The sequence below is a fragment of the Prenolepis imparis genome, unplaced genomic scaffold (genome assembly GCF_030444845.1).
Source record: "Prenolepis imparis isolate NDT839.2.m4 unplaced genomic scaffold, iyPreImpa1.0 SCAF_4, whole genome shotgun sequence".
Lineage (NCBI taxonomy): Eukaryota > Metazoa > Arthropoda > Insecta > Hymenoptera > Formicidae > Prenolepis > Prenolepis imparis.
The window spans coordinates 9589404-9616189 of NW_028141162.1; the positions used below are offsets into that span (position 1 = coordinate 9589404).

Below are 26786 nucleotides of genomic sequence, written 5' to 3' on the forward strand. Positions count from 1 at the left end.
AATCTCGCATTTCGATCGTTCATCGAGCATGCGAATTTGTCGTTTCCCTGTTAATGCTAATGTATAATTTTTATCGTTATGAATAGCTAAGCGAATATCTTCATATACGAGCGTGTAAAGAAATTGGATAATTATGTTTTCGTCACTTAGGTAAGAAAGTAATTTAATTCGGGATCGATAAAAATCAAGTCGACAAATGTCAAGTATCCGCGATAATTTTATTTTCCGTTATAACTCTGCATAAGAGTTCTGCAAACTTAATATTAAGTACATCATTTTCTTTGTCAATGACTGAATTATAATACACAAAAAAAGTTTCTGAAAATATATTCTGAATGAAGGTTTCTTAAATATTCCGAGAGAATTTTATCTAATAGCGTAACAATAGCCAGATAGTCTGAGCAAGACGAAAGTAGTTGTAGGACACGTAACATAATTTTATTCGAGAGAGTCTCTGATCTCCCGCATAAAAGAACTCGACTCTCCTAACGGACATTGACCTGCATAGACGGGACGCGGTCCAGTCTCTTTATCAATTGTATCATTATAAAGTTAACGATCTTGCTCGTGTAACAATGGTCGGCCCGTTTTGAGAGAGACTCTATAATCTTACATGGCCTTTGTCCGAACGTACTCGCTTGTGACATTCGATTTTCCGAGGGCCGGAAGTCACTATTGCCATTCAAAGGCCTTCCTCCCGGGTGCGGTGCTTCACAAGATGTAATCAATTTTAAATTGTCCATAATCAGTGGCGCCCTTCATGAAGTTACAATCCGCGAAGCGATTCGAGCTCTCTCAAAGAAAGCCGTTTTCGAATAACAGAATTAGATAAACGCGCGCGTTTATTATCGTTCGTTATTATTATATCCGAAAAATCCATAAAATATTTAAAATACACTTTGACATTTTCTTTATACCGTCCGATACTCTCCAACCGATTAGCAGCATTTATTTATATAGCATTTACCTAAATGTAACCAGTAGAGTATCGAGAGTGAAATCGCGTGAATAGCGAAGAGAGAAGACTCTTGTGCATTCCACCGAACGCAAAATCTTTCTCGACGCTTGCAAAATCTTTCCCAAAGATCGCAGCCCGTAGTCACGTCGCTCTACAATAATAGAATCTCGTAAAAACGTAAACTCACTTTCACGGTTACGAGCCCGAGACACGAGAACTTGCCTCGAGTACAGACGTGAGGCAAACTATTTTCCAAACTATACACGGCGACCCGAACCCAGCTGCTCTTCGTGTTTCGCAAATCCTCACGGCTAATTTGCACGCCTTGCTTTTCTCATTTCCGCTAATCGACGCGATGGCGCGGCGATAATTGCTCGGCAGTTTTGTAATAACAATGGCCGTCGTCGAACTTTCTGCATGAAATGTAGATTTGATCGTGGTTGCGCCGGTAAAAGTCGATTTCAATCGCCCCCTCGAATATAAGAACTCAAGGAAGGATCTCCTCACGAATTGAGATAAGCGATATTGAATCCTCGCGATGGAAATATCTTCTCGTAATAATCAGTTATGATGAGTCATATTGTTAGCGAAAAAAACCCAGGAATAATATAAATTCTCCCTGATCTTGATAATTGTTGTGTTCTACCGCCGACGCGATTTTTTAGCGCGATTAATTGTAAGTCAAACTTTTGTGGAATTTTTCCTGTGCAAGTTTTACGGAACAATGATTATTTAATGAACTTCGCGAAATAAACTGCATAGGGCGAATAATTTACGTAACATTTTTCCCCAACGAGATTTCTATCTAATTTATGAGAAATGAAAAAAAGGACATTTATCAAAAGTTGAAAGCCGAAGCGATATAGAGAATATAGAGAACGTAGGAAGAAAAGGGTATACCGTTAATATTGTATGAAGAGAGATTATTCATTTAACTTCCCTTAATATTAATAAATACTTCTTCTCTCCTCGCTCTCCTTATTTCTCTTGTCCTTATTCTTTTTAATCCTTTAAACTTTATCCTTTATTCCTTAACGAACTCTTGACACACATCGCGTCTCGATCCGGCTAGAAAAATCCGAGAATAAAGAACGAGCAGCGAACTTTATCTTATCGGATTTCTCATCTCTCTCTCTCTTTCTTTCTTTCTCTGTCTCTGCTAGAGCATCCGAGAGCTTTCTTACACTTGGGAATTTCAACAATCTGCCTATGCATCTTCCGCGACGCGATGGTTTCTATTTGACAGCTGCGTTTTTCACCGCGCATCTGTAAATTACATCTTACAATGGTACATACTATGTGTGTTACGCAATGTCGACGTTGCTGCGGTATGTTCGGTCATTGTTATATTGTTTTTAGAAGAGGAATCGAGTGCAACTCAACGAAAACGTCTTTCTCACATCTCACGTCCTTGCTTACGTTTGCCTGCGTGTTTCGCGTTCGCCTCAGGACGCGTCAGAACGGTAGCATTCCTTAGGTGCACGCGACGGGTGAACGTACACGTGTCACCTCGCGTGAGAAACGTCGAAACTGTTTCCTGGCTACGTGACTCCTTAGCTCAACCTGCGAGCTCGTCAGGATTCGCTTCTCTCTCTCGATGAAACGCGCGCGATCCTTTGACAGCTCGGCCGGGAAGAAAAACGAGGACCGATCTTTCGGGAGATACCTTCATAATGCGAAAGGCGAATTTACACCTCCGCGAGGATTCGCTTTTGATCGATTTGTGATGAGCGAGATACGAATCTTTAATCCCAATTTACAATCGCGCCAACGGCTGATGGAAGTCGTACGATGGTATCGACATTGAGTCGAGTTTCTCGATGCGGCTGTGTGAGAATGTAACGCCACGGGCGTTAACAAGAAGTACTAAAAAAGGACCAGGGAGTAACGAGATATATCTATTTTGCACGTTCGAACTTACGATGTGAAAAAAAAAAGAAAAAGTTGTTTCGACTTGTTGATAGCGAATCGATGTTACTTGTTAAAGCAAGGTTGCATTAGAACGCAAGGCGGAAATTTAAGAGGCAAGTTTGATCCGCGGATTTTTTTACTTCGTAAAATTGGCGGAAAGTAAGTAATTTAATTAATGTAAATATAAGTTTAATTTTCACGGACAAATTTTTTTTCTTTTTTTATAAACTTTATGATAATTAACATATCGTGAGACGTTATACTATATTCCCGTCGCGTTTTGTTTGAGAGTTCCGCATCGTCTATGGGACACGATGGTTCTGATGGTTCTAAGTTGTAAGTATCTTGCGAGAGCACGTACCCGCCGGTATTCCTTGTCGAATTAAATATTTAAGCGAGCGGAGTGCTGAATGTCTGAGCACCGCATCTTTTTGCGGAGTAAAAACGTACGTTCGCACAGACTGTAAACGCATAGAGTGCCTCGCTGTCGTAAGATTTTTAACCCGATTCTGTATGTGGGAGGATTACGTCGCGAGAAACTGGAAAATAGAGAGAACGGAGAGAAACGGAGAAGACCATGCTTTTCATTTTAATACAGTCGAATGGATTTGTGTTAATTTCTTTCGCCGATATCCGCGTGTATCGTTGTGTTTGGGATGTCGACGTTAAACGAACAAGTTTTGCGTCAGTTGAGGAATCGCGGACCACGGCTGTGTGTCGCTCCCAAGTTACACAGACCCTGCAGTTTACATATCTTGATTGCATCTTTGTTTGCTTTGATAACCGTCACACGAGCACGAGAATAATCCGTAGTACTCATCATTGAGATGTCGTTGATTACGACGGGTGGAAACGAGAGAATCAATCGTTAAAATATACTCGCGAAGAAATGATTATTCGCCGGAAAATATTAACACAGACTAGATAATATAATACATCGCGGCGTCTTATATATATAAAAGCATCAGCTGCTCGCTTAAGTAAATTCTCGAGATTAACGTTCCGCTAGTCTCCCCCTTCTCGCCCCCTTATCTATGTTTGATCTTAAATTATTTGCATCTCTGGCGTGTGCCGATGTATAAATGCCTACTTATACGTGTATATGTATGCCTGGCTGCGCGTGCGTGCATACATATTTAAAAAGTCCGCAAGATTACAGGATTCCCGGAATTAGACGCCACCGGTGGCGGCGGCGCCAGGATAGGCGCGATGTACTGCAGCTTCTCCAGCGCTCTGCGCACTGCATACGCAATTGAGCGGTAAGAAGAGTTATGGGGGCCCTCTCGGGAGAGTCCCCCCTTGAATAGAGAAAAGAAATGACGAGGGAAAGACCTCGCGAGGATATATACGAGCGCGAGTTTCTTTCTTCCCCGTATATACGTGCCTCGCCCGAATATCATCCTCAAATCTTATCCTCTCGTATAAAGCGAGCCGCCACGCATATAAAATACCCGGGGGTCCTCCCCGCACATGTACGCCACGCATTATCCTCAACATGGATTTATCTCTATTAGAGATATCTCGCGAATATGCGCGCGAGTGTGTATATATATATATATATATGCATGCATATATACACATGCACATATATGCACACGGATGTAGACGGATAGACGCGCGCGCCGGTATTTCTCTGGAAAATGCGACCGATCCACGTGCGGTATCAATCACGGAACGCATTTGCAATTGAAATTATTCGGGATTGCACGAACGCTCACTTCGGCAAAAACTCGAATTTCCATCGGTCATCGCGCGGCGATAAAAATTAAATAGTTCGGTGCCGACGTGGCGCGAAGCGATCTCGGAATACAAAACGAGAGTGCGCGGGTGAACGTGAATATCGTTTGTTTCACCCTTCCCCTCCCTCTCCCCCTCGACGAGACAAATAATCTCGCCCCGATGGTTATCGAGAGCGCGACCCACTTCGCGACCCGGACTTATCGAATCGTGCTAACAAGAATATAGGACAGCTGCCTGAACTCGCGGAAGCTGCAAATTCGGCAAACACTCTTCGTCGTCGTCTTCTCTGCGTATTCCGCGAGAAATTTTTCGCCCGTCGTGCTTATCCGCGGATTTATAAAGCAAACTGTGCACTCTCTCTCTCTCCTTGCCGCGCATCTGGACTAGATCTGAGACTTCACGAGATTTCGTCTCCCCCGTATGGCGACATATGGCTTTCGCAATCTTCGTACAACTTATCCTATTTCGGGCAATCTCTTTCCCTCCGCCTGACCAGCGATATTTCAGAACGAAATTTTTGCGTGGAACGGATTCTCTTTCTCGCGCTCGATCGCGCCACTCGTTTTCGCGCGATAAGTTATGAATGCAATATCATGAATAATATTCGTTGCGGGTCTGAAACAGCGGAAAGTCTAGAATATATCTGCTGGCACGCAAATCGTATTTCAGCGAATTTATACATGTTCCTTTGACTTCTCTGGAAACGCGAGGCGTTCGTTCGTGGCGAGTTCTAATTAAATCAATGAGGCACGCTATCCACGATATAGATGATAGACCCAAGAGAAATGTTTGTCAAAAAAAATGCAAATATTTCATATTAATTTTTTATATCTCTAAATCTGAAAAGAGAACTAAAAAGAATTTTAAATACCAAAACGGCGAAAAACGATGTGTTCGATGACTGGACAACGATTATACAGTACTCTTCCGACAATTTCCAGCTCGATGAAAACATCACGGTCTACCGAGGCTCGCGTTAAAACGAAACGCGTTCGAAAGGAATATCTACTTATCGTTTAACTGAAATAGGAGGAGGGAGGGGAGATCTGCGGCCGACATTGACGAATTTCATCGTCGAATATTAATCCCCTTCGACTTATCGACACGGTTATTTTCCGCACCGAGACCGGGCAGCCTCGTTACCTCTGAAATATCGATACACCAGAGCATGAACCTGTTAGCTGCGATCGAGGGTTTTTTTTTCGCAAGAAAGCGGTCAAAAAAAAGGGAGAAAAAGAGAGGGAGAGAAGAAACGCCACGGAAAAGACGCGCAGCAACGCATTAATGGATGCCTCGAGGCGTCCTGCGATCTGCAGCGAACACGTCGCGGATGAATAATAGCTCCACCACTTAATCGACACTCAGTCATTTTCCCGTTTATTCATACACGCTTCCGATTTATATTTTTCGAAGAAGGAGAGGGGGGAAGTAGGTACCAAAAGCGGGGAAAGCTCCGTAGCTTTTAAATAACTATCAGCCGTGCTTGCGATGTATGACTAACAAGTGATGTTTACCATATTTCATAACGCGATACATCTTTCGCCCTATGATGTTTTTCATGAATAATAACCTCGCCGGAGAAAGTGACGGAAACTGCTTGGGGAGATATCATAAATTTAATCCCGTACGAAGATTCTACACGAAGAAGTATTAAGAAAAAAAGAAACGCGAAGAGAAAAATTGTATAAATCGAGAGAGAGAGAGAGAGAGAGAAATCTCAAATCAAAGTGCTCGACGAAATACGTATTGCGGGAACTTAATTGATTATTCGCGAAGAACGAGACCGTCGATTTTCTTCGTATTTCGATTGCCTGCATGCCTGCTGCTTGTCCGTCTGGCTGGCTGGCGGCTCCGTCACGCTTTAACGCTGACGGAATTATTCATGTCACGTAGCTCGCGCTTTATACGCTATTGACTGCATGGTACCCCGTCGCATCAAATAAAAAAAAAGAGAAGAAAAATACACTGCACGATCGAAAAAAGATACAATACGAGCGGCAAGTCGCATCTTTAAGCCCGTTAAAGTGTTATATAAATCCACCGAGCAATCCGAATCATCATCGTTGTGTCACACATACATATTACCGAGAGCGGAATGAGGCGTTTGAAATAACATGAATAGAATTAATGAAATAAATCGATTTGGATCACGCTGGAAGAGAGATTAAGAAAAACCCCGTTACACACACACGTACACATCAGAGTTGTTGTCCAATTGACAAAGACATACGGTGCCTCGTCAAATGACTAGCAATTCGTGAAGCGCAAATATCGATATACGAGTTCGTTACGCAATATGTATTCACCGAAATCCCTTGTTTAATCGTCGCGTTATTTATTGCGAAACGGTGAGAGATCCGATGATCATGTTGTCATAGCGACAAATCGCTCGTTCCGATAGCCTTGAAATCGCTCGAGTTTATGCCAGATATTTCATGCCGAATCGCATTCGGACACAATCGCATCATTTTGAAACAATTGTTTCAACGTCGATTTTTATCTATGATCATTTCGACGAATTTTACTCGTACAGGATTGCATTATATATCGCTCGCTGCCGTATTAACCGACGTCCGCAATGAGTTATTTAATGTTAGGTATTGTAACGATAATGCTGAACGCTACAGCCTGTAGCGCATGAGGCACAATAGCTTTCCCCCCGAGGACGAGATTGTTCGCGCTGACTATGAAAAGGGATTACACGTTATATTTCGAAACTCTGGGATTTCGCATAGTACATCCTCCTGTACTACGCGCGTCAACTAATTGCGACGTATTTAGTTGTGCAAGGTATGCCAAAATCATCGCATTCTCTTTCGCGACTGTCTCTGAGTTAAACGTAATGATGGTTTTACAACCTGAAGCGAAAGCGGTAACGATTTTTCATTTCCGAATGATCAAAGAATTTTATGGAATTAAGCGTGTCGAGTATTGTTAGATAATGAATTTTCTCTCTCTCTCTCTCTCTCTCTCTCTCTCTCTCTCGTGCAATTAATCACGAAAAGCGCAAACTTTAGTTTAATAGAAATTTATTACTTTAACTTAACAAGAATTTAATTGTTATTTGCTATATATAAAGTATAGAAAGTCTTTTTCTTTCGACGCGGATAATGCGTCGTATAAATTTTTATTGATATAATTTGAGAGTCTATATTTGTCGAAGAATTTGTAATTAGTAGAAAGTGCGACGCTCTCAGGACAAACTCTGCAGAGTGAACAAGTGATACAACAAAGTTTCTAGGAATGAACTCGGAAGTGTGAGAGATTCCAGAACGAAATACCGTCGTATGCTGTCGCGTTGACTTCTTCAACCTCTTCCATCTGTCTAACATATGACATTCTTGGGGACGACACACCGATAATGAATAATGTTCGGTAATGAGAGAATGTTGTTGTAAAAAGAGAGAAACTTTTTGTCGGCAGGAGAGAAAAATAGGTCATTATTTATTTTCTGAACATTAAAAAAAATTACAGTGACATTTTATAAATATTTTAACGTACGTATTTTTACATACATGTACAGTATTTTTTTGGTGACATATCGATAACATAATTATGTTATATAAATTCTATCATATTTGAGTTTTGTCAATATTCTCGCTAGCGAATGCAATTGACATGATTCACAATAAACAAATCAGACTCAATTAATCATTCTAATAATAAACAATTTTTATCCTATCATCGATTACAGGATGAATTGAATATTCCTATAAAAAGAGATATAAAGCTGTTTTTATCCAATGAAAATCAGGTAGAGCAATTACTATATTACAGATGCGCGAAAAAGTGATTTAATACGCGTTTGCAATATGGCAACTATAATGTATATTCTAATTTATATCGATAATTACTGATGCGATTTTATTTGCTTGTTTTTTGACTCTCTGATGCAATAATTAATCGAATCGAGAGAGTCGTCGACAAGAAACAACTATTAAATCTGTTGCATATGATATGTGGAAAATAAGAAACAATATATTTTTTTTTATTCTAATAACAATGATCCAAAAATTAAAGCTCGGAACATCTGTATCCAAGGATTTTTTTTTGTTTTTTACACAAATTATTATCAATTTTGCATGTCGTCGTAACATAATAATGTCTCTCGCGATTCTGTAACATCTCGTAAGAAAGGTTACGCAATTTACGCCAACCTTTAATCTCATCGCGACCTTCCACCTTCCGTGTCTCTTAAAACTTTGGTTTTAATTAAAGTTTGTTTTATCTGTTACTCGTTTGTTTGAACCATTGCAGACTTACTTTCATTTCCGTTCCGTCGTCGGCTGCTAAACTTTTCTCCTGTCATGCGAATCTTTTTTCAATCGCGCATATGCAAGAACTCATCCCCTTCAAATATCCGGAATATTTTGCAAAAAAACCTCCACAATAATTTCCAAAGCCAGTCGTGCGTTAGTACAAATTGAATCAATGTAATCCATTCGATGCAATCATCAATCGACAGTTTGTCCTTTTCTTTCGATGCGCATTTTTCAATATTTACAAAAAAATATGTTTGTCGTGTTATAGAACAGTCTGTTATTAGCGGTTGTGTTTGCTTACATAATTTCACGTTAAACACTAATTAGAATTAATGTTGTTGATTCTGGCTCAACGGTAATTTTTTATAAAAGTTCATGCGTTACAGGAACGAAAAATCGACTTGTAAAATCGTAGAACGAACTTGTAACGCACATCCCGGCGAGTGTAAAAAATTTGGAATATATCTTTAAAATAAAAAAAATACTAAACACATACGCACGCAAAGAAACTAGGTCACAATGCAGTCTGCGCTTGAAATTCACACGCAAAATGCAATACCTATATATCTTTGTGTTAACGGAGCACAAACTTGTTAATTTTTTTATACAAAATAATATTGTGTAGTATATATACTTGGAAATGTGTTGTTTTAGAGTAAACGAATTGTCATATAGATCTCGTAATTAATATCAAAAGTAAATGAAATAAAGTAGACACGTGTTCGTTTCTGCTTACATAATTTTGCACTGTGCATCACATATAAATGTCGACTCATTATTTTGCGGAAACATCTCTTTACCGGTATGAAATAGTGACATTTGTCGAAGTGACGGGTGAGAGGTAAAAAAAAAAAAGAAAATGTACGAGCGCGATAATCGTCGACAATTGTCGCCAATGTGGCAGCTAGTGGCGCATGCGACAAGAATTACGTATGGCCGATAGGCTAGTCGCATTTATAAACGCCAAGTGTCGCGTAATCAAAAAAAAGGTTGGAGTTGCGCTCGTATGAGCAGAAAGGGCGCGCAAAATGAACCATGAAATTAACGAATGGGTCCAAATTCTCATATCCGCGCGTCCCATTTTGCCGGCCAATTAATTATTTAAAACGCCTGCGCCTGGAAACACAACACACATACAGTCCTGTTGATACCCATATTAACGCTTGCAAGATGGATGACAGAAAATACTCCCGCGCCAACCTTTCTCGTTCGATCCTCCCTTTTCACGAATGCCAGCATCATGTTCATCCGGAAATATATGCACACAGTCGAGCGAAATACGAGGTGTTACTTTACACGTCTCATTTCATCTACTATATTTTAATTAATTTTACCTGATATTTTACATGATATTTTTATTAATCTTTCGAATCACATTTATTATATAAAAAGAGACGGTGTAGACTTTGTACGTTTTTACATGTTTTTATGTAAATATCTTGACATTTCATTAGCCGCCTATTTTCGATATGCTTGAGATAAATATACCTTTGAATAGTATTTCTAATTTGCCAGAATTCAGAAACCCCAATTACGTCAAACTGTTGAAGATTTCATAACGATTAATGATGCAAATTAATTGGCCATTATGAGTGTATTTGTTGATCAAAAATAAAAAGGGAGAAACTTTATTTTCTGATTTACCCTCGTGGAATTTATGCCATAATGATGTTCTATTTTTGCCTACTTTGCGGTAAGCGCGGATTATTTGCTCGGGTACTCATATAAATGAAAGAAGGTCCAGGAATGTGACACTGAATAGGCGGAATTAATGGATATGACGGACTTGAGAGTAATAACCGACAGAGCTTTTGGCCGCCATTTGGTTAGCTACTCTCAGAACGCGTTCAAGCATTAAACCCTGGCTGATCATTGAGTGTCTTTGCGCTTGCTATATATTAGTAAACAGACGTGCATCTTTAGAGATATTACGCTCTTCGGCTCTTGAATCACAAACAGTCGTAATGCACCAATATTTAGATGCACATTCGTTTCTACAAAATATTTATCTAGGAAAAGTAAAAGCATTTGTATGTCATCGAATATGTTTACGCATGTATATAGCAAGTGCAACATTCAATAGCCAAAGATCTGTACAGAAATTAACATTATTGGCTATAACAAATAATAACATCCAATTAGAGAGGAAAATAGGGAATTTGGTATACATATATGATTTCGAATACTCTATTCCATCATGTTACGAAATCAGTTCAATATTACTACGCAATTATTCAATATATATAACATCTATGTTACTTGCAAATAATATATTTGACTACAGACTCAATGGACCACACCTACCGAGGCATTCCTGCGTTATTGAATGAGATATCAATTTGCTTTATTATGCGCGTATAGTCACAATTAGATTTTCGTAGACACGAATACGAATATTATTAACACCGAGGGAACTACGTTCCGTCTCGTAAAATAGGTAAATCAGGCAGCACTTCATGTCTAACACCGCCTATATTGCTTTTGAATAACAGCGTTACATACATATGGGTATAGGATCTGAAAGGAGCAAATCATGGCGCAGTTGCATTCTTATCAACATTGTAATGCAGGATACTCTACTTTTGATTATACGATGTACCATTGTACGGTACAGTTTCATTAGACAATTGTATAAGTACATAGAATCCTAGATCATCTCGAATGAACTGTCGTTTTGCTAATGATACGATATTCAATCTCGACATTTCTGCGCGAATTTCGACGCACACATATGCATTATATATACGCGTGCTTATTCACGGTATTTGTTCGCGCGAATATAACCGTTGTTAACTCGAACAATAATAACTCGCGGAATAACGGGACTGTAAACTGCAACATAACCGAAACCCTTTTGCGGGACCGCGAAAATATATGCGCGGCGCGTGAACACGCATGCAAAAAAACACGACGGTGCAGGGAAAAAACTGCCGCGAGGGAATATAGATGTAAAAGTGGAGCTTGCTACAATGACATGTAAATATCGTCGGTAATCCGGTGGGAAATGAAATAGAGAGCCAGTAATTAGAATATTCAATCTATTCGCAAACGCACGGGAAACTGACGACTTTGTGTGCGTATTGTTCCATCCCATCCTGTGCTCTTTTGTCGCGTGTGCGTGTGCATCGTATGTGCGAAAATGAGGATCATTTACTCGCGACGAGAAATATATGTTTTGAACTTCATCGCGATATCGAAAAAAAATTACGTCTACTTCATAATTTCATTAAATAAGCATTCAATTTATATCTGGACAGAACACGCGAAGAAAATTGACGCAATTTATGAAGAAAAATCGATCGAGTCTACAAGCATAATTTTATGCGACAGACATAATTGTTAAGTCAGAAAGACAGGTGTAAAATAATCGTAACGTTGCATAATATAGTTAATAAAAGAGAAAGTTAATATTTTATTTATGATATTTCTAACATTAGGTACATGTAAGTTAAATTAAAAAAAAGTATCTGTTCGCGTGATAACTGCTGCAGAGATTCAAGTGTGATTTAATAGAGAATTACAATAAACACATAGTTTCAGTGCATTGAACTTCTGCGTCGCTAAAAATCCCCATCTCAAGTGACAAATAGTACAGATATTTAAACGTCAATGTTCGTGCTTTTTTTTTTTTATTTTTATTTTGCGAAACGACATTATATTATCAATTGACACTATGTCGAAAACGTTTTATTACTATTCATTTGTGGATATCGAGAAAGGTATTTCTAATTTTGAATTATAGTAGCTTGAGTGTGGTACGATGACCCAAGCGTTATTCCTGTTAGGAACAGTCGTTAATTACATTTAACGTCCTCATCGCCGAACCATCGCTGACATAACACATCGTGATACTGTTGGAACATAAATTAACTAATCAAGCGCGCCAATCGTGACAGTCTCCAAGTTCCAAATCTAGTATCTAGCTGCAATGACAAACCTAGATTTGTCGCTATTCGTGATCGGAGAACGAAATTGATTGAGTAGAAATAAAGACGAAATTTTCTGCACAATAAATAACTTATGCTATATACTTGAAATAGCGCTATTGTGAGAATATATGTAGAACGAATTCTATTAAAAAGTTGCTTAATTAAAAAATGTTTAAATCGATTATGCAGACAATTGGATTGTTCGAAACACAACAGTCCAATTAATGAAATTATTATTAAAAAAACATTTTTATTATACTACTTATTCACGCTAAATGTCATTATCATGTCAGTATAATAATGAAGGAATTGTCTCATTTAAATTAGTGAATTATATTACGTTGGATTAAAATTCGACAATGAGGCTGCTCAATGAAAATTAAAATCGAACCGAAAGAGACTAACGGATGTACGGAAGAGAGAAAAAGTATGACAGTTACTGAGCGCAGGCGGAAATGTAGGGTGATAAAGGAGAAACTGTAATTGGGGATTGTTTGGTTGGCCGACGAAACCGTTTCCACTGAAAACGTGAATCTTTTCGATTACCGGATTTTGGGCATTGTTCCGTCCGTCTTTGTCTGTACGAGCGTTTTTCCGAGAGTTTTGTCAATTTAAAGTTTCTGTTATGCCCTCATCCACCACCATACCTTCTGCCATACTTCTTCGTCATTCAATTTTTTATATTTTTCTTTTTTTTCCGCCTTTCACGACTATTTTTCCTTCTCCTATTCATATTCTCGGTATCTCATTATCTTGCGCTTATTATTTCGTCTATTTCTTTTTCCCTTATTCGCTTGTTTCTTATGTATTTACTACGCTGCAGTAACAATGTATCTCTCATTGTCAGCATCCCTTTGATCTGACATTGCGTTCCTCGCGTAACTATTCTGCTTTTTTAGCTCCTTAGCAAAATCCGGCAATTGACTTTATTTAATTAACGGACTCATAATTACACTTATATAGGTAATTTTTTACTTAACTTTCGCGTTTTGTATAGCGAGTTATAAGCGTAAAATGTCAATAGAATCTGAGCAAATGTAGAAAAAGCGGCACTTAAAAAAAATTCCAACATTTTTTATATGATAGCGCAAGCTTTGCAATTACGTTAATTATCGCGTGACCAAAGTTCAGCGAATGTTGTCGCGATTTCTCGTTAGTCAATCCCAAATCCCGACGTTGAAACAGGTCGTTTCGCGGTTGTTACTCGTTAGTTTAGGGAGTAAGGGTCGATTAGCTCGGCCAAAGTCGGAGCTAAGAGCATAAAGCGCACTCCTGAGCCACCGTCTGCCCGATTGCCCTCGTCTTCATCTCTTGGACATCCCCCGTTCGCCCGATTTCTCTCTCTCTCTCTCTCTCTCTCTCTCTCTCTCTCATATCTCCTTTCTCTCTCTCCTGTACGTATGTGTGTGTATGTATGTGAGTACAATTCCCCGAAGGACCGAAAGCTACGACGCCACGTTTAAAGGGACGTGACGTTAAATGGGTACACCTAATACCTACGAGTCTGAATTATACGACAGTCCTTACCGCTCATTTGGTATTCCGCGAGGATAATTTCATCTGAATCCATTAGACGCTCGCGCGGACGAGCGGTGTCAGATCTCCGCTTCTCTTATTGCAGAGGTGCGCAAATGCGCATTGTCATCGGGCAAAGTAAAAATGGAAGAGAGAGATAAACGTGTTAGAGCAGTTAGAGCAGTTAGAGCATCTAGGTCGGAGCCTCTAAGGTCCGTATTTATAGCCCTGATTCTGCTGAGAAACTCAGCTAAACCAGTCTCGAGACATAATATGATTTAATAGATGAATCTTGAAAATTAATTTGATTTCGTTCGTAACCTCGATTCAGTAGAGATACTCAATAGAAAATTTCAGTTAATTTCAGTTGATCTTTAATCAAAATGTAACTTTTGAACCGTCCGTATCTCGAGACATAATCTGAGTATCTAACCCGATCAGCTCTTGAGATTTGAGAAACGATTATAAATACGGACCTAAGACACCCGTTATGTGTATAACTGCGCCTGCGACTTATTCCGTCTATTTCCCGATCCTTTTTTAGAGCAATCTCCATTGCGATGTGAATTTTGGTATCGCGGCATTTTAACGTTCTATGAAAAAACTCTATAGCGAAAATGCTAGAATTATTCCTCTTTGCGGACTCGCGTCGAATTTTTATCTCTCATCCAGGATTATTTCTAATATTCACGGTTGATACGATAATTGATTATATAATCTTACATTCAGTAGGATATATAGTATGCAGATATTTTATTAAAACAAATTAAAAATATTTTTTAAACGAATAATATCATACTCTGATAAAAAAAGAAATCCAAGAGAAGCTATTAAAATATTGTGACTCGACAGATAGAAGAGTGCGCGCAAAAATTCAGGACAGTGCAATAAAAAAAATTATTTATATAGTCCGTTGAATAAAGTTGACGGATTAGATTACGGCAAATGCAAAGCATAACATACATTTAATCACTCACGCGAAGCTGACAAAGTAAAACGAGATAACAGCTTACATAAAATAAATTTCTTTTATAATCTCTTGCTTTATGGCTGTGCTGTAATTAACTATTAAATGGTATATTTTAACATGACGATTTTGCGAGAAATGCATTTCCGTCGATTTCATTATATTCAACCAAATCGGTAGTATAAGCGAACTGGGGAAAAATATATATATATCTCGCGGTTTGAATAATTCTTGAAATTCATTATCATGTGTGCGCAAAGTATATGAAATAATTTATTCCCCCCTCTCCCGACGCGGAGAAATTTATAAATATTTTTTTTTTTTTGGTCATAATCGTGCTTCATAATCTTGCTTCGTGAATCGGCGCGGCGGAATAAAAGCGTTTAATATCACTCTCTCCGATATATCTAGGACGAAGTGAAGTTCTATCACGACACCGCTTCTCGATAATCCAAGTATCGAGCGATGAGCTTCACTACAAAGAAAAGATGATAAAGCCAGAGTTGGCTTTGTTTGTACTCTCTTATAAGAGAATCATCCGGGGGTCGTTTTGACACTTTTCGCTCGAGGAGCAATAATTCGTTTCTGTTCCGTATCTCTCCGCGCCGATCTCGTTTCGCCCCGGTACCGGCGTCAACAGGTATCCGACGAGGCTTTTTTCGTCGTGTGATATCTACGTGCGTACGGTTCGTCGAATATCTCGCCGAGGCAAGTTTCGTCCGTGCATCGGTGCAATTCGCCCGGGGACGCGGCGGTGAGTGGCATTTTATTTGAGAACGAAGTGAATTCCCGGGCGCTGACGATGCCAAATAAGCTGTTTCCCGCGCTCGATACAGCTTAGCCCCCCTTCTTCTTCGTCTCGTCCGCCAAATACGGCAGTGTGCACGGCACCGCCAGATAAACAGCAGAAAAGCCCGGCTTTCTATTGAAGAGCTGCCCAATTGAAACGACGGTGCCTGCAGGCTCTCGTCGGTCGAGAGAGAGACGCAAGTGGGAAGATAACTTTTCGCGATCTACTTCTGGTCTTCCGCTCCCGCGAGGCCAAATGCGTATTAAACGAAAATCCGTAAGCGAATCCTCTCGCTTCGTGCAAAGAACGCACGCGAACGTTAGCTCCTATCTTTATAGAACCAAGTGACGCAATTAAGCTGAAAAAAACCATCTGCTCTGATCTACAATGTGTCTCTTTTGCTTATTAAATTTAAAAATTAAATTGAATAATTTTACGATGAAATATCTCAGAAAAATATGCTATTTTTATAAATAAAATATAGTATTATTATAAGTATTAAAGTACAGTATTATAATATTGTTATATGTATGTATAATAATGTTATAATGTATGTACATGTGTGTACATGCACGATATGTATAATAATGATTTCGCTTTTTATATATTTTCCATGTTATTATACGTATTAAAATAGAGTATTATAATATTGTTATATGTATGATATTGTTATAATGTTATATGTATAATAATGTTATAATGTTATAATGTATGTGTGTGCATGCACGATATCATGTATATTTAATAATGATTTCGCTTTTTATATATTTTTCATATGGAAATTAAAACCGTAAATAATGAGAATTTTATAAATCTAAGTATAATTAGAAACTCGTATAATTAGATAATATAATTAGATACTCGCAATTTGTGTTAAATGATATTTATCAGATAATTATTTTCAAATCTGAACAAACAAAATTATTGCTGAATTTAATTTTCCTGTAATTTTGATGAGGATATGTTGCCAACGGAAATACATTATTACGTTTGATCGAATTTATTGAATTGATTTTATTATACTATTAAACGAGTTTCTTTTTCTAAGTTTATATTTTCAGTAATTGCAATATTATCAAATCTAGGTTCTACATCCAGTTTATTTAAATAAAATTACTTCGTCGTATTAATTATTTAAATTTTATCTTTTATTTAAATTTTAGCTTTGTGTGGGTTTATTTTTATATTTATGATTGGATCCATTACAAACGCAGCTAAACAGCATTATTTAATGAATGAGAGATTATTAATATCGCAACCGATCAAGCATTTATATATATAAAATATTGAATCGGCAAAATTGAGTTTCGCATTTCAAATCACACTATTTGAGATAATTTTTTTCTCACTCTACAAATTTTTGCTCATAACAAACTATTTTTCTCTACATATAAAGTATACATATGACTTAATATTTTTAGAGATCAGATGCATCAAACTGTACTTTAAAGTCAATATTTTTAAATCATAGAATTGAATAATACATCTTAGACTATCGTATTTCTCGTCCAAAGCATAAATGGGCCTTCTAGTTACAAACGAAATTTCTCATATTCCTTACTGTAAGGATTTCGTTTACACCATAACGTATTACCGACGATTATTACGCTCTCGCATTCTCCCGAGCTCGCATTGTACGTACTGTAACAATAACTTTATGTTGAAATACTAAAACGGAAATTGCAAGAGTATTACGAGGGTGCCTTACAACGATAAAGAGACTTTCGCTATAAGTTGGAACGATGTATTTATCTAACTTTACATCGGCGGTCTCGTAGCATTCTCACCCTCGTTTGACTTGCATTCTTATAGCATTTAGAACGAAAAAAGTTCTCTTGTTTTGCGTAAATTTTTGGCGTGTTTTTAAAAATTGCATACTGCTAAATAATTGTTGTTCCTAGAACTTGATGAAGAGAAATAAAGTTTCAGATCTTTATCTCATTTATAAATCTTTTTCTTTTGTTTCTTTTTCCATTATATTTTTCATCATTATTATTACGAAAATATATAATTTATATTTATATAATACTTAAATTCACACTTGTATTCAATTTTGTGAAATTTGAAAGTATAATACGTATCGTATAGAATATATTATCTTTCATAAAACATAGATTGCATTTCGTGGATATTGATTAATCTTTATGTCATAACGTAATTGAAACTGATTGAAACGACGACGCGCAATCGTCTCCACCTTTACAGCGTTCTGCACATTATTGGCAATAGATTAATGAGACATCCTCTCTCGGCAGTCGATCAACTTCTCTCCAATACCTAACCACGCCTCCAACGAACTGTCACTTCCCTCTCGATCATTTCAGATGTATGTATGTATGTATTTCTGTCTGTGTCGGAGACAGATATCGAGGAGGACGTTTCAGGAATTAAAAAGGAAGGTTGATCTGTTCAGACGAGTAAAATAAGAGGATTCATAACGTGAAAGCGAGAAAAGGTGAGAAAGAGAAAGAGACAGAAAGAGGGAGAGAGAGAAACAGTGATATCGGAATCACTGCGAGAGATTGTGGCGAACCGCGGGAAATAGAGTACGCCAATGAAGAAGAATGGCCACCAAATTCCCGACAGGTTCTTTATTACTTCTTCACCGTGGGTTTCTGCTTCGAGGTTAATAGAAGGAAAAAAAGGAAAGACGAAAGTCGCAAACGAATTTCTTCCGTCAAGCGGCGCGAAATCTCCTTCGGAAACCGTCTGTCGCTGGGAGATGAATGAAAGACTCGACGGAACACATTGCTGAATGCTTTTAAAAGCTTTCATCAGACAGTCAAGTCGCACACGCGAATCTTCCGAACAACCTGAGAACGCGCACGCGACAAGAAAATAATTTATTTTCTCTCTCTTTCTCTTTCTCTATCGCAGATACATATTTAATCGCAAGAGAAACTGAAAATTATCTCATACATTCTATTTATTTATGGTCAATCGATTTACAAAATAAATTTTGGAATCAATCGTATATAATCGTATAATGTTATTTTAAATACTTTTTGTAATATATGTTATTTGGATTGATAAATATTTATCAAACGAGATACCGTAACATTTGAAATTACGTCTATATGATTTCTGTACATATAGTATATACGCTAACGTTTACACGAACGATTTTCCATATAGAATATAAACTAGGTCAGTCTTGCAGAAAACAAACAGATCGTTTTCTGCTTCTCTCGATGCGTTCCATACACAAAAAGGATTCAAGTTTGCTGATTTAAGTTTTTGTTGAAAGTATTTTTAGTAAAATACGAAATAATAATAATCTTACACTCTCTGCGGATGAATATAACGAAATTAAAATGACACATTGCGCGCACACACATATATGTGTCAAATTTAGTTTTTCCATTAACAGAGTCTCTTCCTCGATTCTTTACGAGCAACATACATATATTGATGCAATTCTTACGTCGACATAAACTATTATTACGTATAGACACCTAAGACCGATTTTGTGCCTCTTTGGCTTCTCCGTTAACGTGTACGATGACAGTACGTATTCTGTTTCTTGTTCCTGAGCGCATTGTCTTACCTCCTTACCTTTGTTATAACGACCGACCGACAAAATCAATAGAAGCCAACACCGAAAGAGGCGTATTTTGAGCCGATGAGGCGACGATCATCAGCTATCCCTTTAGCGACTTTAATGTGGAGCGAAGTTATCGCGTTTAATTACAAGGGGACAATATTATTTCAACTAAAGGAACGCGCTCTAACACTTTCCCGGTTGTCGGTTTCAAGTAATCACCGCCGATACGAATCCTACGTCCGGATAGCGTGCCACGCCGCCATTTTTCTATGCTAATTATTCATATGTCATCTCGCACTTTTTGCATTTGCAGGCACGTTGATAGATATTTACTTGGCGGCATTTTGTAGAGCGCAAACGTCATATTACCATAAAACTGCTTTGTTGAAACAACGCGATTAATATATCGATCTACTATAGTGACTCGACTAAACAAAGTAAGACGTCCACGGAATCAGAGGATTTATAAATCAAAAATTAAGAATATAATACATATATTTCATATTTTGCCTTTAAATTGATTGATCGTTTCTCAGTTTCAATTTATCTCTGCGAGCGCCATTCTGAAATAATATGATTGCATTCGTGATTTACGTAAAACGTGATTCTTCAATCAAATTAAGCGCAAAGGATATTTCGGAGCAACTGAAGGAAGCAATATCGAATGACATTCGATGCACTTAATTTAACGATTGCAAATGTTGGAGCGGACGTCGTCGCCCATTCTATATAATATATGCGATGCATTCTTACGAACGGTATCCTTGTAAGTGTTTGCAGTATCGGCGTGTAATTTTGCAAATGCATCTATGACGTGCTTCGACATCAGGCAACACGCTGCATCACACCGATCTCGAATCAGAAAGTATATTGGATTGTTATACTTTTTGCTTTTAATAACATGCTGTATCTTTAGTTCTTTGCTGTGTAACGAAAGCGTCTTATTCCGCTTCCATTACTTGACTTTGCGACGGTTATTTGAGTAAAATGATTACAGAATTATTCTAAAACATCTAAGTCTTGTTTGCAAACGTACGACGAATGGAAAAATTTTTCCTGCAAAATTTATTTATTTAAGAAAATTGTTTACATAAGAAAGAGAATTTATTTCTTTGTGATTAAAAAAGTGATATTCATAAGATATTCTCATATTGAGAGAAAACTCTGTTTGAAATTCTTGTTACGTGATTTCTCGGAAAACTTTTACATATGTTTTAAAAATATTGTATTCTCAATAATTAATTTTTTTTCCAATAGAGTGTGGTAAAGAATATTTTTCTGTCGATGAGATTTTTCGTTAATTATCATACTAAATTTGCCTTATGCAGGTTAGAACGGCATGATTTCAAATCTTTTAACTAATAATCAGTGAATAATATTTGTGAAAAGCGTATCAGATGTATTGGCAGGATATATTTAATGTACATGTTATTTCGTTTTAATACAGGATTATTCAATCAGTCAAATTATTTTAGGAACTCTATAAAATTATCGACGTATGCGATAATTCATTACGCAGTCACAGCTAATGAACATAAAAATATTTCAATCTGCAGTGCATTATTAATCATATAGTACAATGGAGAAAAGGGTCTTTTTACGGTGATCTCATATAAAGCGTGTGATACATTCGTAATTAATAAATAAACACCTCTGCTTTAACACATGTACATAATACAAGGGGACAAATCATTCCATTATAAATTCATTTATTTCCCTATGATATGCACACACACAGACGATACTAAAAGCAAATAATAATCTTCAATGTCCTAATTCCATCAAATTATTGCCGGTGCAGTGGGCTATGGGAAATTAAGCCACAAAATTGTTTACGTTCGAAAACATCGCATCCAAAATTGACGTGAAATCAATATCGAATCTCGGAATATACGAGAGAAAGAGCATTAAGTAACAATTTAATTTTATACAACGGTAATTCAGTGGTACATATTTTTGCCATTAACAGTTATTAAACAGTCAGTAACAGTTGACAATATTCGGCTTTTGTTCCAGAATCCTACTCGTCGATTGTAAATGGAAAGATTAGAATTAGTCGTACATATATAGAGAAATACATCAATCTCGCACATGTGATATCGATTTGTATATTAATACTTTATATTGCTACTCTATTCTAATCTCTCCAATGTAACTCTATTCATAACTAGTTTATCGGCAATCTGATAATTATGTTTTCATTGAGGTGTAGCGATTATCGTTTCTGGCACAGTATATCGAAATTCGACTGGTACTTGAAATTACTATTAATTACAACACCGTTTCTCCGTATTAATAATGTTGATCGGTAGGAGAAGGAAAGTGTTTAATAGAAACTAGACAAGCACAAATTTCGTTATTTAAAAAAATACCTATCACAATTATTAATGATGTTATTAACAATATTTGAGGAAACTTTTTTTGAGCCATGATTGTACGTAAAAAAGGAAAATGCATTATGTATGATTGCTGCGCTCGTTGTTGAATTTAGGCCAATGATGTTATTTCAAGAAACGTAGGTATCGACAGACGATGTCGATGCTTCCTTAAAATCAGCAGCACAAACACTACGATATTTTCTTTAAATTCCACTCTAATGCGATAACTTACGGCATCGCGATAGCATTCGCATTTCCACGTATATTTTCATCAATTTTTCATAACTATTTTTACACTGTTTCCTGAATCAGAATCAAAATCAATAATTTATGAACATTCCAATCTTTTTAAAGCAAGCTTATATTATCTTCTCTAAGTACCAGGTAGGAACCGTATTTTATTATAGTGCAAAGTTGATAAACGAGATAAAATCGTCAATATAATCTTCAATATCTATTCGACATCAACGAGAGAAGCGAAATCTCCGGATTGTTTTAATCGCGAACTAATATTCTAATATTCGCTTTCACATATCGCCGCGATTTTTGATCCGATGTCTAAGAATCATCGCTCACCACCGAAATGATTCCGGACGGCTGGTTCCACTGCTATTTATCCAGACGGGAAGCTGTAATGGCGGATGTACAATCTTGTTATTGCGCTGCGGTGATATAGACCGGGGCTATAGTGATTCAATAATTCAGTATCACGCTCACCGCCGACGCTATTTCGTATCTCGAGAGTACTGACCTACATGTACGGGGTTGGCTACAAATGAGGGACGAAGCGGAGCAGGAGAGAACAGGAGGGAACACATAGGTGCAAGGGAACACCTTCGTCCGGCCGCTTGCCATACCGTCGTCTCACATCTGAGTTCTCCGGGAGCCAGGATTCCTGGAAGCGTTTACCTTCACCCCCGTTGAAAGCGCATAGCGAGCGGGGCTCGCGGGAGAACAATGAGAGTCCATCCTCGGCGTGAAACAATGACGAAACGCGCTTCGGTCCGAGTTAACCCCCCGGGCTGGAGGTCGCGTTGGACCACACAGCTCTCTCTCTCTCTCTCTCTCTCTCTCTCTCGGCCTTTTGTCCTGTAATTGTCGACCCGACGGCGATAAGGCGTATCAAGCGAGGGAAGGAACTTGCTATCAAGCTCTCCGATCGTGCGTTGCAATGGCCGCTCCCGTACACGTGTACCTACATATTACGATCGTAACGTGTTTTAATAGCCGGCCGAGTGATTAGACGGGTAATAATAGCCGCCAATGGCCTAGACTGAGGCTGTCTCGATTTGTACATCAACCTGATGGAACAAATGTGGCGGAAGAATCGCTACATTTCACAAAGCGACGATTCCATTTCCGCGTGCCGTCGCTACGTATAAGTGTTTCGCGGCGTTTAGCTTTATGAGTTCTTATCCGGCATTTCGCTGGAATTGATTCGACAGAGATTTCCTGCAAAATACTCGGAAATGAAAGTATTTCTCGACCGGTAGACGTCGCAATCAATCTTGAAAATTATATCTCCGAAAAAACTCCATTATATTCCATCCACGTTTTTAATATCGATCCTCTCTTGGGTATTGAATGAGTCTACAAATTTTAGGACACTGGATATGTGGAGGACGTTATTTCAGAGTTATTGAAGGAGGCTAAGGCGGTCTGAGAGAGATTGCACAGACCTCGTTGCAACCTTTGAAGGTTTGAAGGGCACCTATTCAGTGCAGGTCCTCGAGAAATCCTTCGGCTTCCAAAGCAACAAAGGATTTAGGATAATCCTGAAATCCTCGAAGTGTATACTAGTATGTATACTACCAAAACAGAATAGAGCAAAAAAAACGATGCGAGCGATTTTCGCAACTTGTATAATAAAAAGTAAACTTGTAGAATGATTTGTAAAACTTTTTTAAATTTGTCTTCGTTAATTTCGATACAGCTGTACTCTCTCATGAACACTAATATTACAATTTAAAGATTTATTTAAAAAAAAAAATAGAACACACACATGTGTGCAAGAACATTTGAATCAAAATAAATTACAATTCCAGCACATGTTCCGTTCGATCAACTCGACAGTTTTTCAATTGACTTTCTGCTTTGCGTTTTATTTTTTTGTCAATCAAACACTAACCGAATTTGCATTTTATTAATTATTTTACATAGTTTCGCGGTTATTCACGTTCGCGTATTCTCACTATTTTGAAACAAAATTGCAAATTACAATTCGAGCACTCGTACAATTCAAACTCGATCACTTTGATATTTTTTCAACAACAAACTCACACCATATATGGTGTTTCGTTTTTCACCAATTGAAAAGTAATCGAATTTGCGACTTATCGATTATCTTTCAGTGTTTATACTCGCTTCTACGTTTACAACGATATTTCATAAACGTCGGGAAAAGTTGGTGGAAAAATGCCAATTAATTACGAATTAAATTATTGCGAGTGCGATAAACTCTAGCCGCGGCTTTTATTTTTATTATATATCACGCATTCCTCGGGTGTCGCAGATAAGCCGAAAATAATATAAACTTCCGTACGCAAGTTTTTACATCATGTTTTTCACATTAGCAAGCCACGTCTCGCGCAACATGAAAAAAGAGGAAGAAAAAAATACCGAAAGTACGTGCTGTCGACACGCGAATTCATTTCCGGGTGCAGGCTCTCGACGGAACACGCTTACAGAAGCGCGAGGGAGCGCCCACTCAATTCCCGCGGGAACGTCCCTAAAATAATCCCAAGCGCAAAACGTGTCGTTATAAAAATTCCATCGTCTCTTGTCGCGGCGTCGACGATGGTATGAGGAGAATTTTGTGTTCGTCTGACGTTTTTCCTCCTTCCTGTCTGCATTCGCGCCACCGTCGTCGTAACGTTAAGCACACGGGTTCCTCCTCGTCGTCGTCTCTCGTAAATCCGACTCTTCATAAATTTTTCATCGAACTTCGAGGAGGTAACCAGCCACGGTGCGTAGCATCGATGGCGAACAAACATTTTTCTAAGCGAGGCGTCTCTCTCGCGCGAATCGACCGACGTATTCGCAGTTATTTAATAAATATGGAACGCTCTCGGCGGGGGGTAGTAGTGCCCGTCGACGTTAATTGTGGTCTAACTAATGAAGGCGGCGACAGGGCTTGGATAAGCCGCTGTCACACAGCGACGCGAAGCCTAATACGCTCAACAGCGTTAGGGAGAGGTGGGCTGTCAACGGGAAAGAGAAGAGCAAACTGTAAGGCTTCTCCACGCAGAGCTGGAACCTTTCGCTTCTCTGTCGGAGAACCGATTATACCTCGCGCGAAGCCGGATGTAACCGCGAATAATTAGTTACTGCTAATTACTCGCGATTCCTTACAAGTGGCGGCAAAGCTACGGAGATTGCAATGGTTTATTGAGAGCGACGTCTTTCTCTCTATTCCGGAGTCATCTCTCTATTACGCGATTTTCAGCGATACTGGGGAATATATAGGACGCTCTGCTCGGTTCAAATTGCACGAATTGTCGTGATACATGACGGAACGTGAATTATGAAGGAATTTCGCATAATTTAGACGGGCGCTAATTTAGGCAAATGTCGCGTGATTATTTAAGTGGAATGGCTCGTACTTGTCACCGCGAAAGCTAGGAAACATCATGAAATCCTCGCGTTGGATTAACAGATTTCAGACATCAGATTTAATTCAGTATAAGACACTGATTTAATATTTGATTGTATAATCGACTTATTATTTACAAGTAACTCGCGTAGAAAAAGTAGCAAATTATGCAAGACGCGACATCCCTCTTTAATCTATGCGATAAACGCGTGAGTTTGCATTTTTAAGTAAACATTTATATATCGTACAAATTTCAAGAGAAATTTGTACATGGTGGAATATGACGATATTTTGTTGAGAGATATTTTTCTGCATAAGAAAATAATGTAAATAATAAATATATGTATAATTTTTTTTTAATTTAGCATGGTTGCGACCGCATAAAAATTTGCGAAAGATAAGCCGATCGTGGAGAACACGGCTTGGTTACAGATAACATCTGACTTAAACGCGAAACTTCAGGCGCCTCCCATTCGCTTCGGGGATTAATCGGTCGACGTCCGATTAAAATTGGCCGGTATGCGGTATCGGAAGCCGGCGAGCGGCGCAACGAACGAGGCGGCCGTAGTGCTCGCGCATATTAAATCGTATATACTGCGGCAATATACACGATTTAACTCCTCTCTCGCACAATAGATTCTTCCGCGTGAGTTGCCGCATTCCGTAAAATCGAACGCAATCGCTCCGAGCCGCGGAAACAATATTTCCCGCGGCTTCTCTTTCATCCTGCATTTTTTCCTCTCTCCCATCTCTCTCTCTGCCTATCTTTCTTTATCCACGACCTCTCGGCGAATTTTCTTTTTTGCTTGTGCTCTCTCACTCTCTGCCTTCCTTCTCTTTAACATCACGCCAGTGGCGACGACGAGCGCTTTGAACTTTTCCAATTTTCACGCGATGAGATTCAACTACGGAAGCGAATGAGACGCCGGTTGTAATGTGTGTGTAACGATCCTTAGTAGCGTTTGCAGTGATGATGTTACCCCGCTCTGACGTATTAACGGAGGGATCTCAAAGGGAGCACCGAGATACGCGCGCGGCGTTGTTGTATGCAATGCATAAAAAACGCATAAGTTTAATATACTTTGAAAAGTATGGATGCGTGGAGAAATTAAAATAGCACGTTGTAAAATGTGTATGTATACATGCCGTACACGTCGACTCGACGTGACACGCGAAGATGCGAAGACTCTGTTCGGGATT

At 38.4% G+C, this 26786-nt stretch overlaps 1 protein-coding gene across 1 annotated transcript in view; it reads left to right on the forward strand.

The window, feature by feature from the left end:
* Kek5 (leucine-rich repeat, immunoglobulin-like domain-containing kekkon 5 protein) overlaps positions 1-26786 on the forward strand; it is a 211029-nt gene that overhangs the window by 140442 nt on the left and 43801 nt on the right. The window lies entirely within an intron of this gene.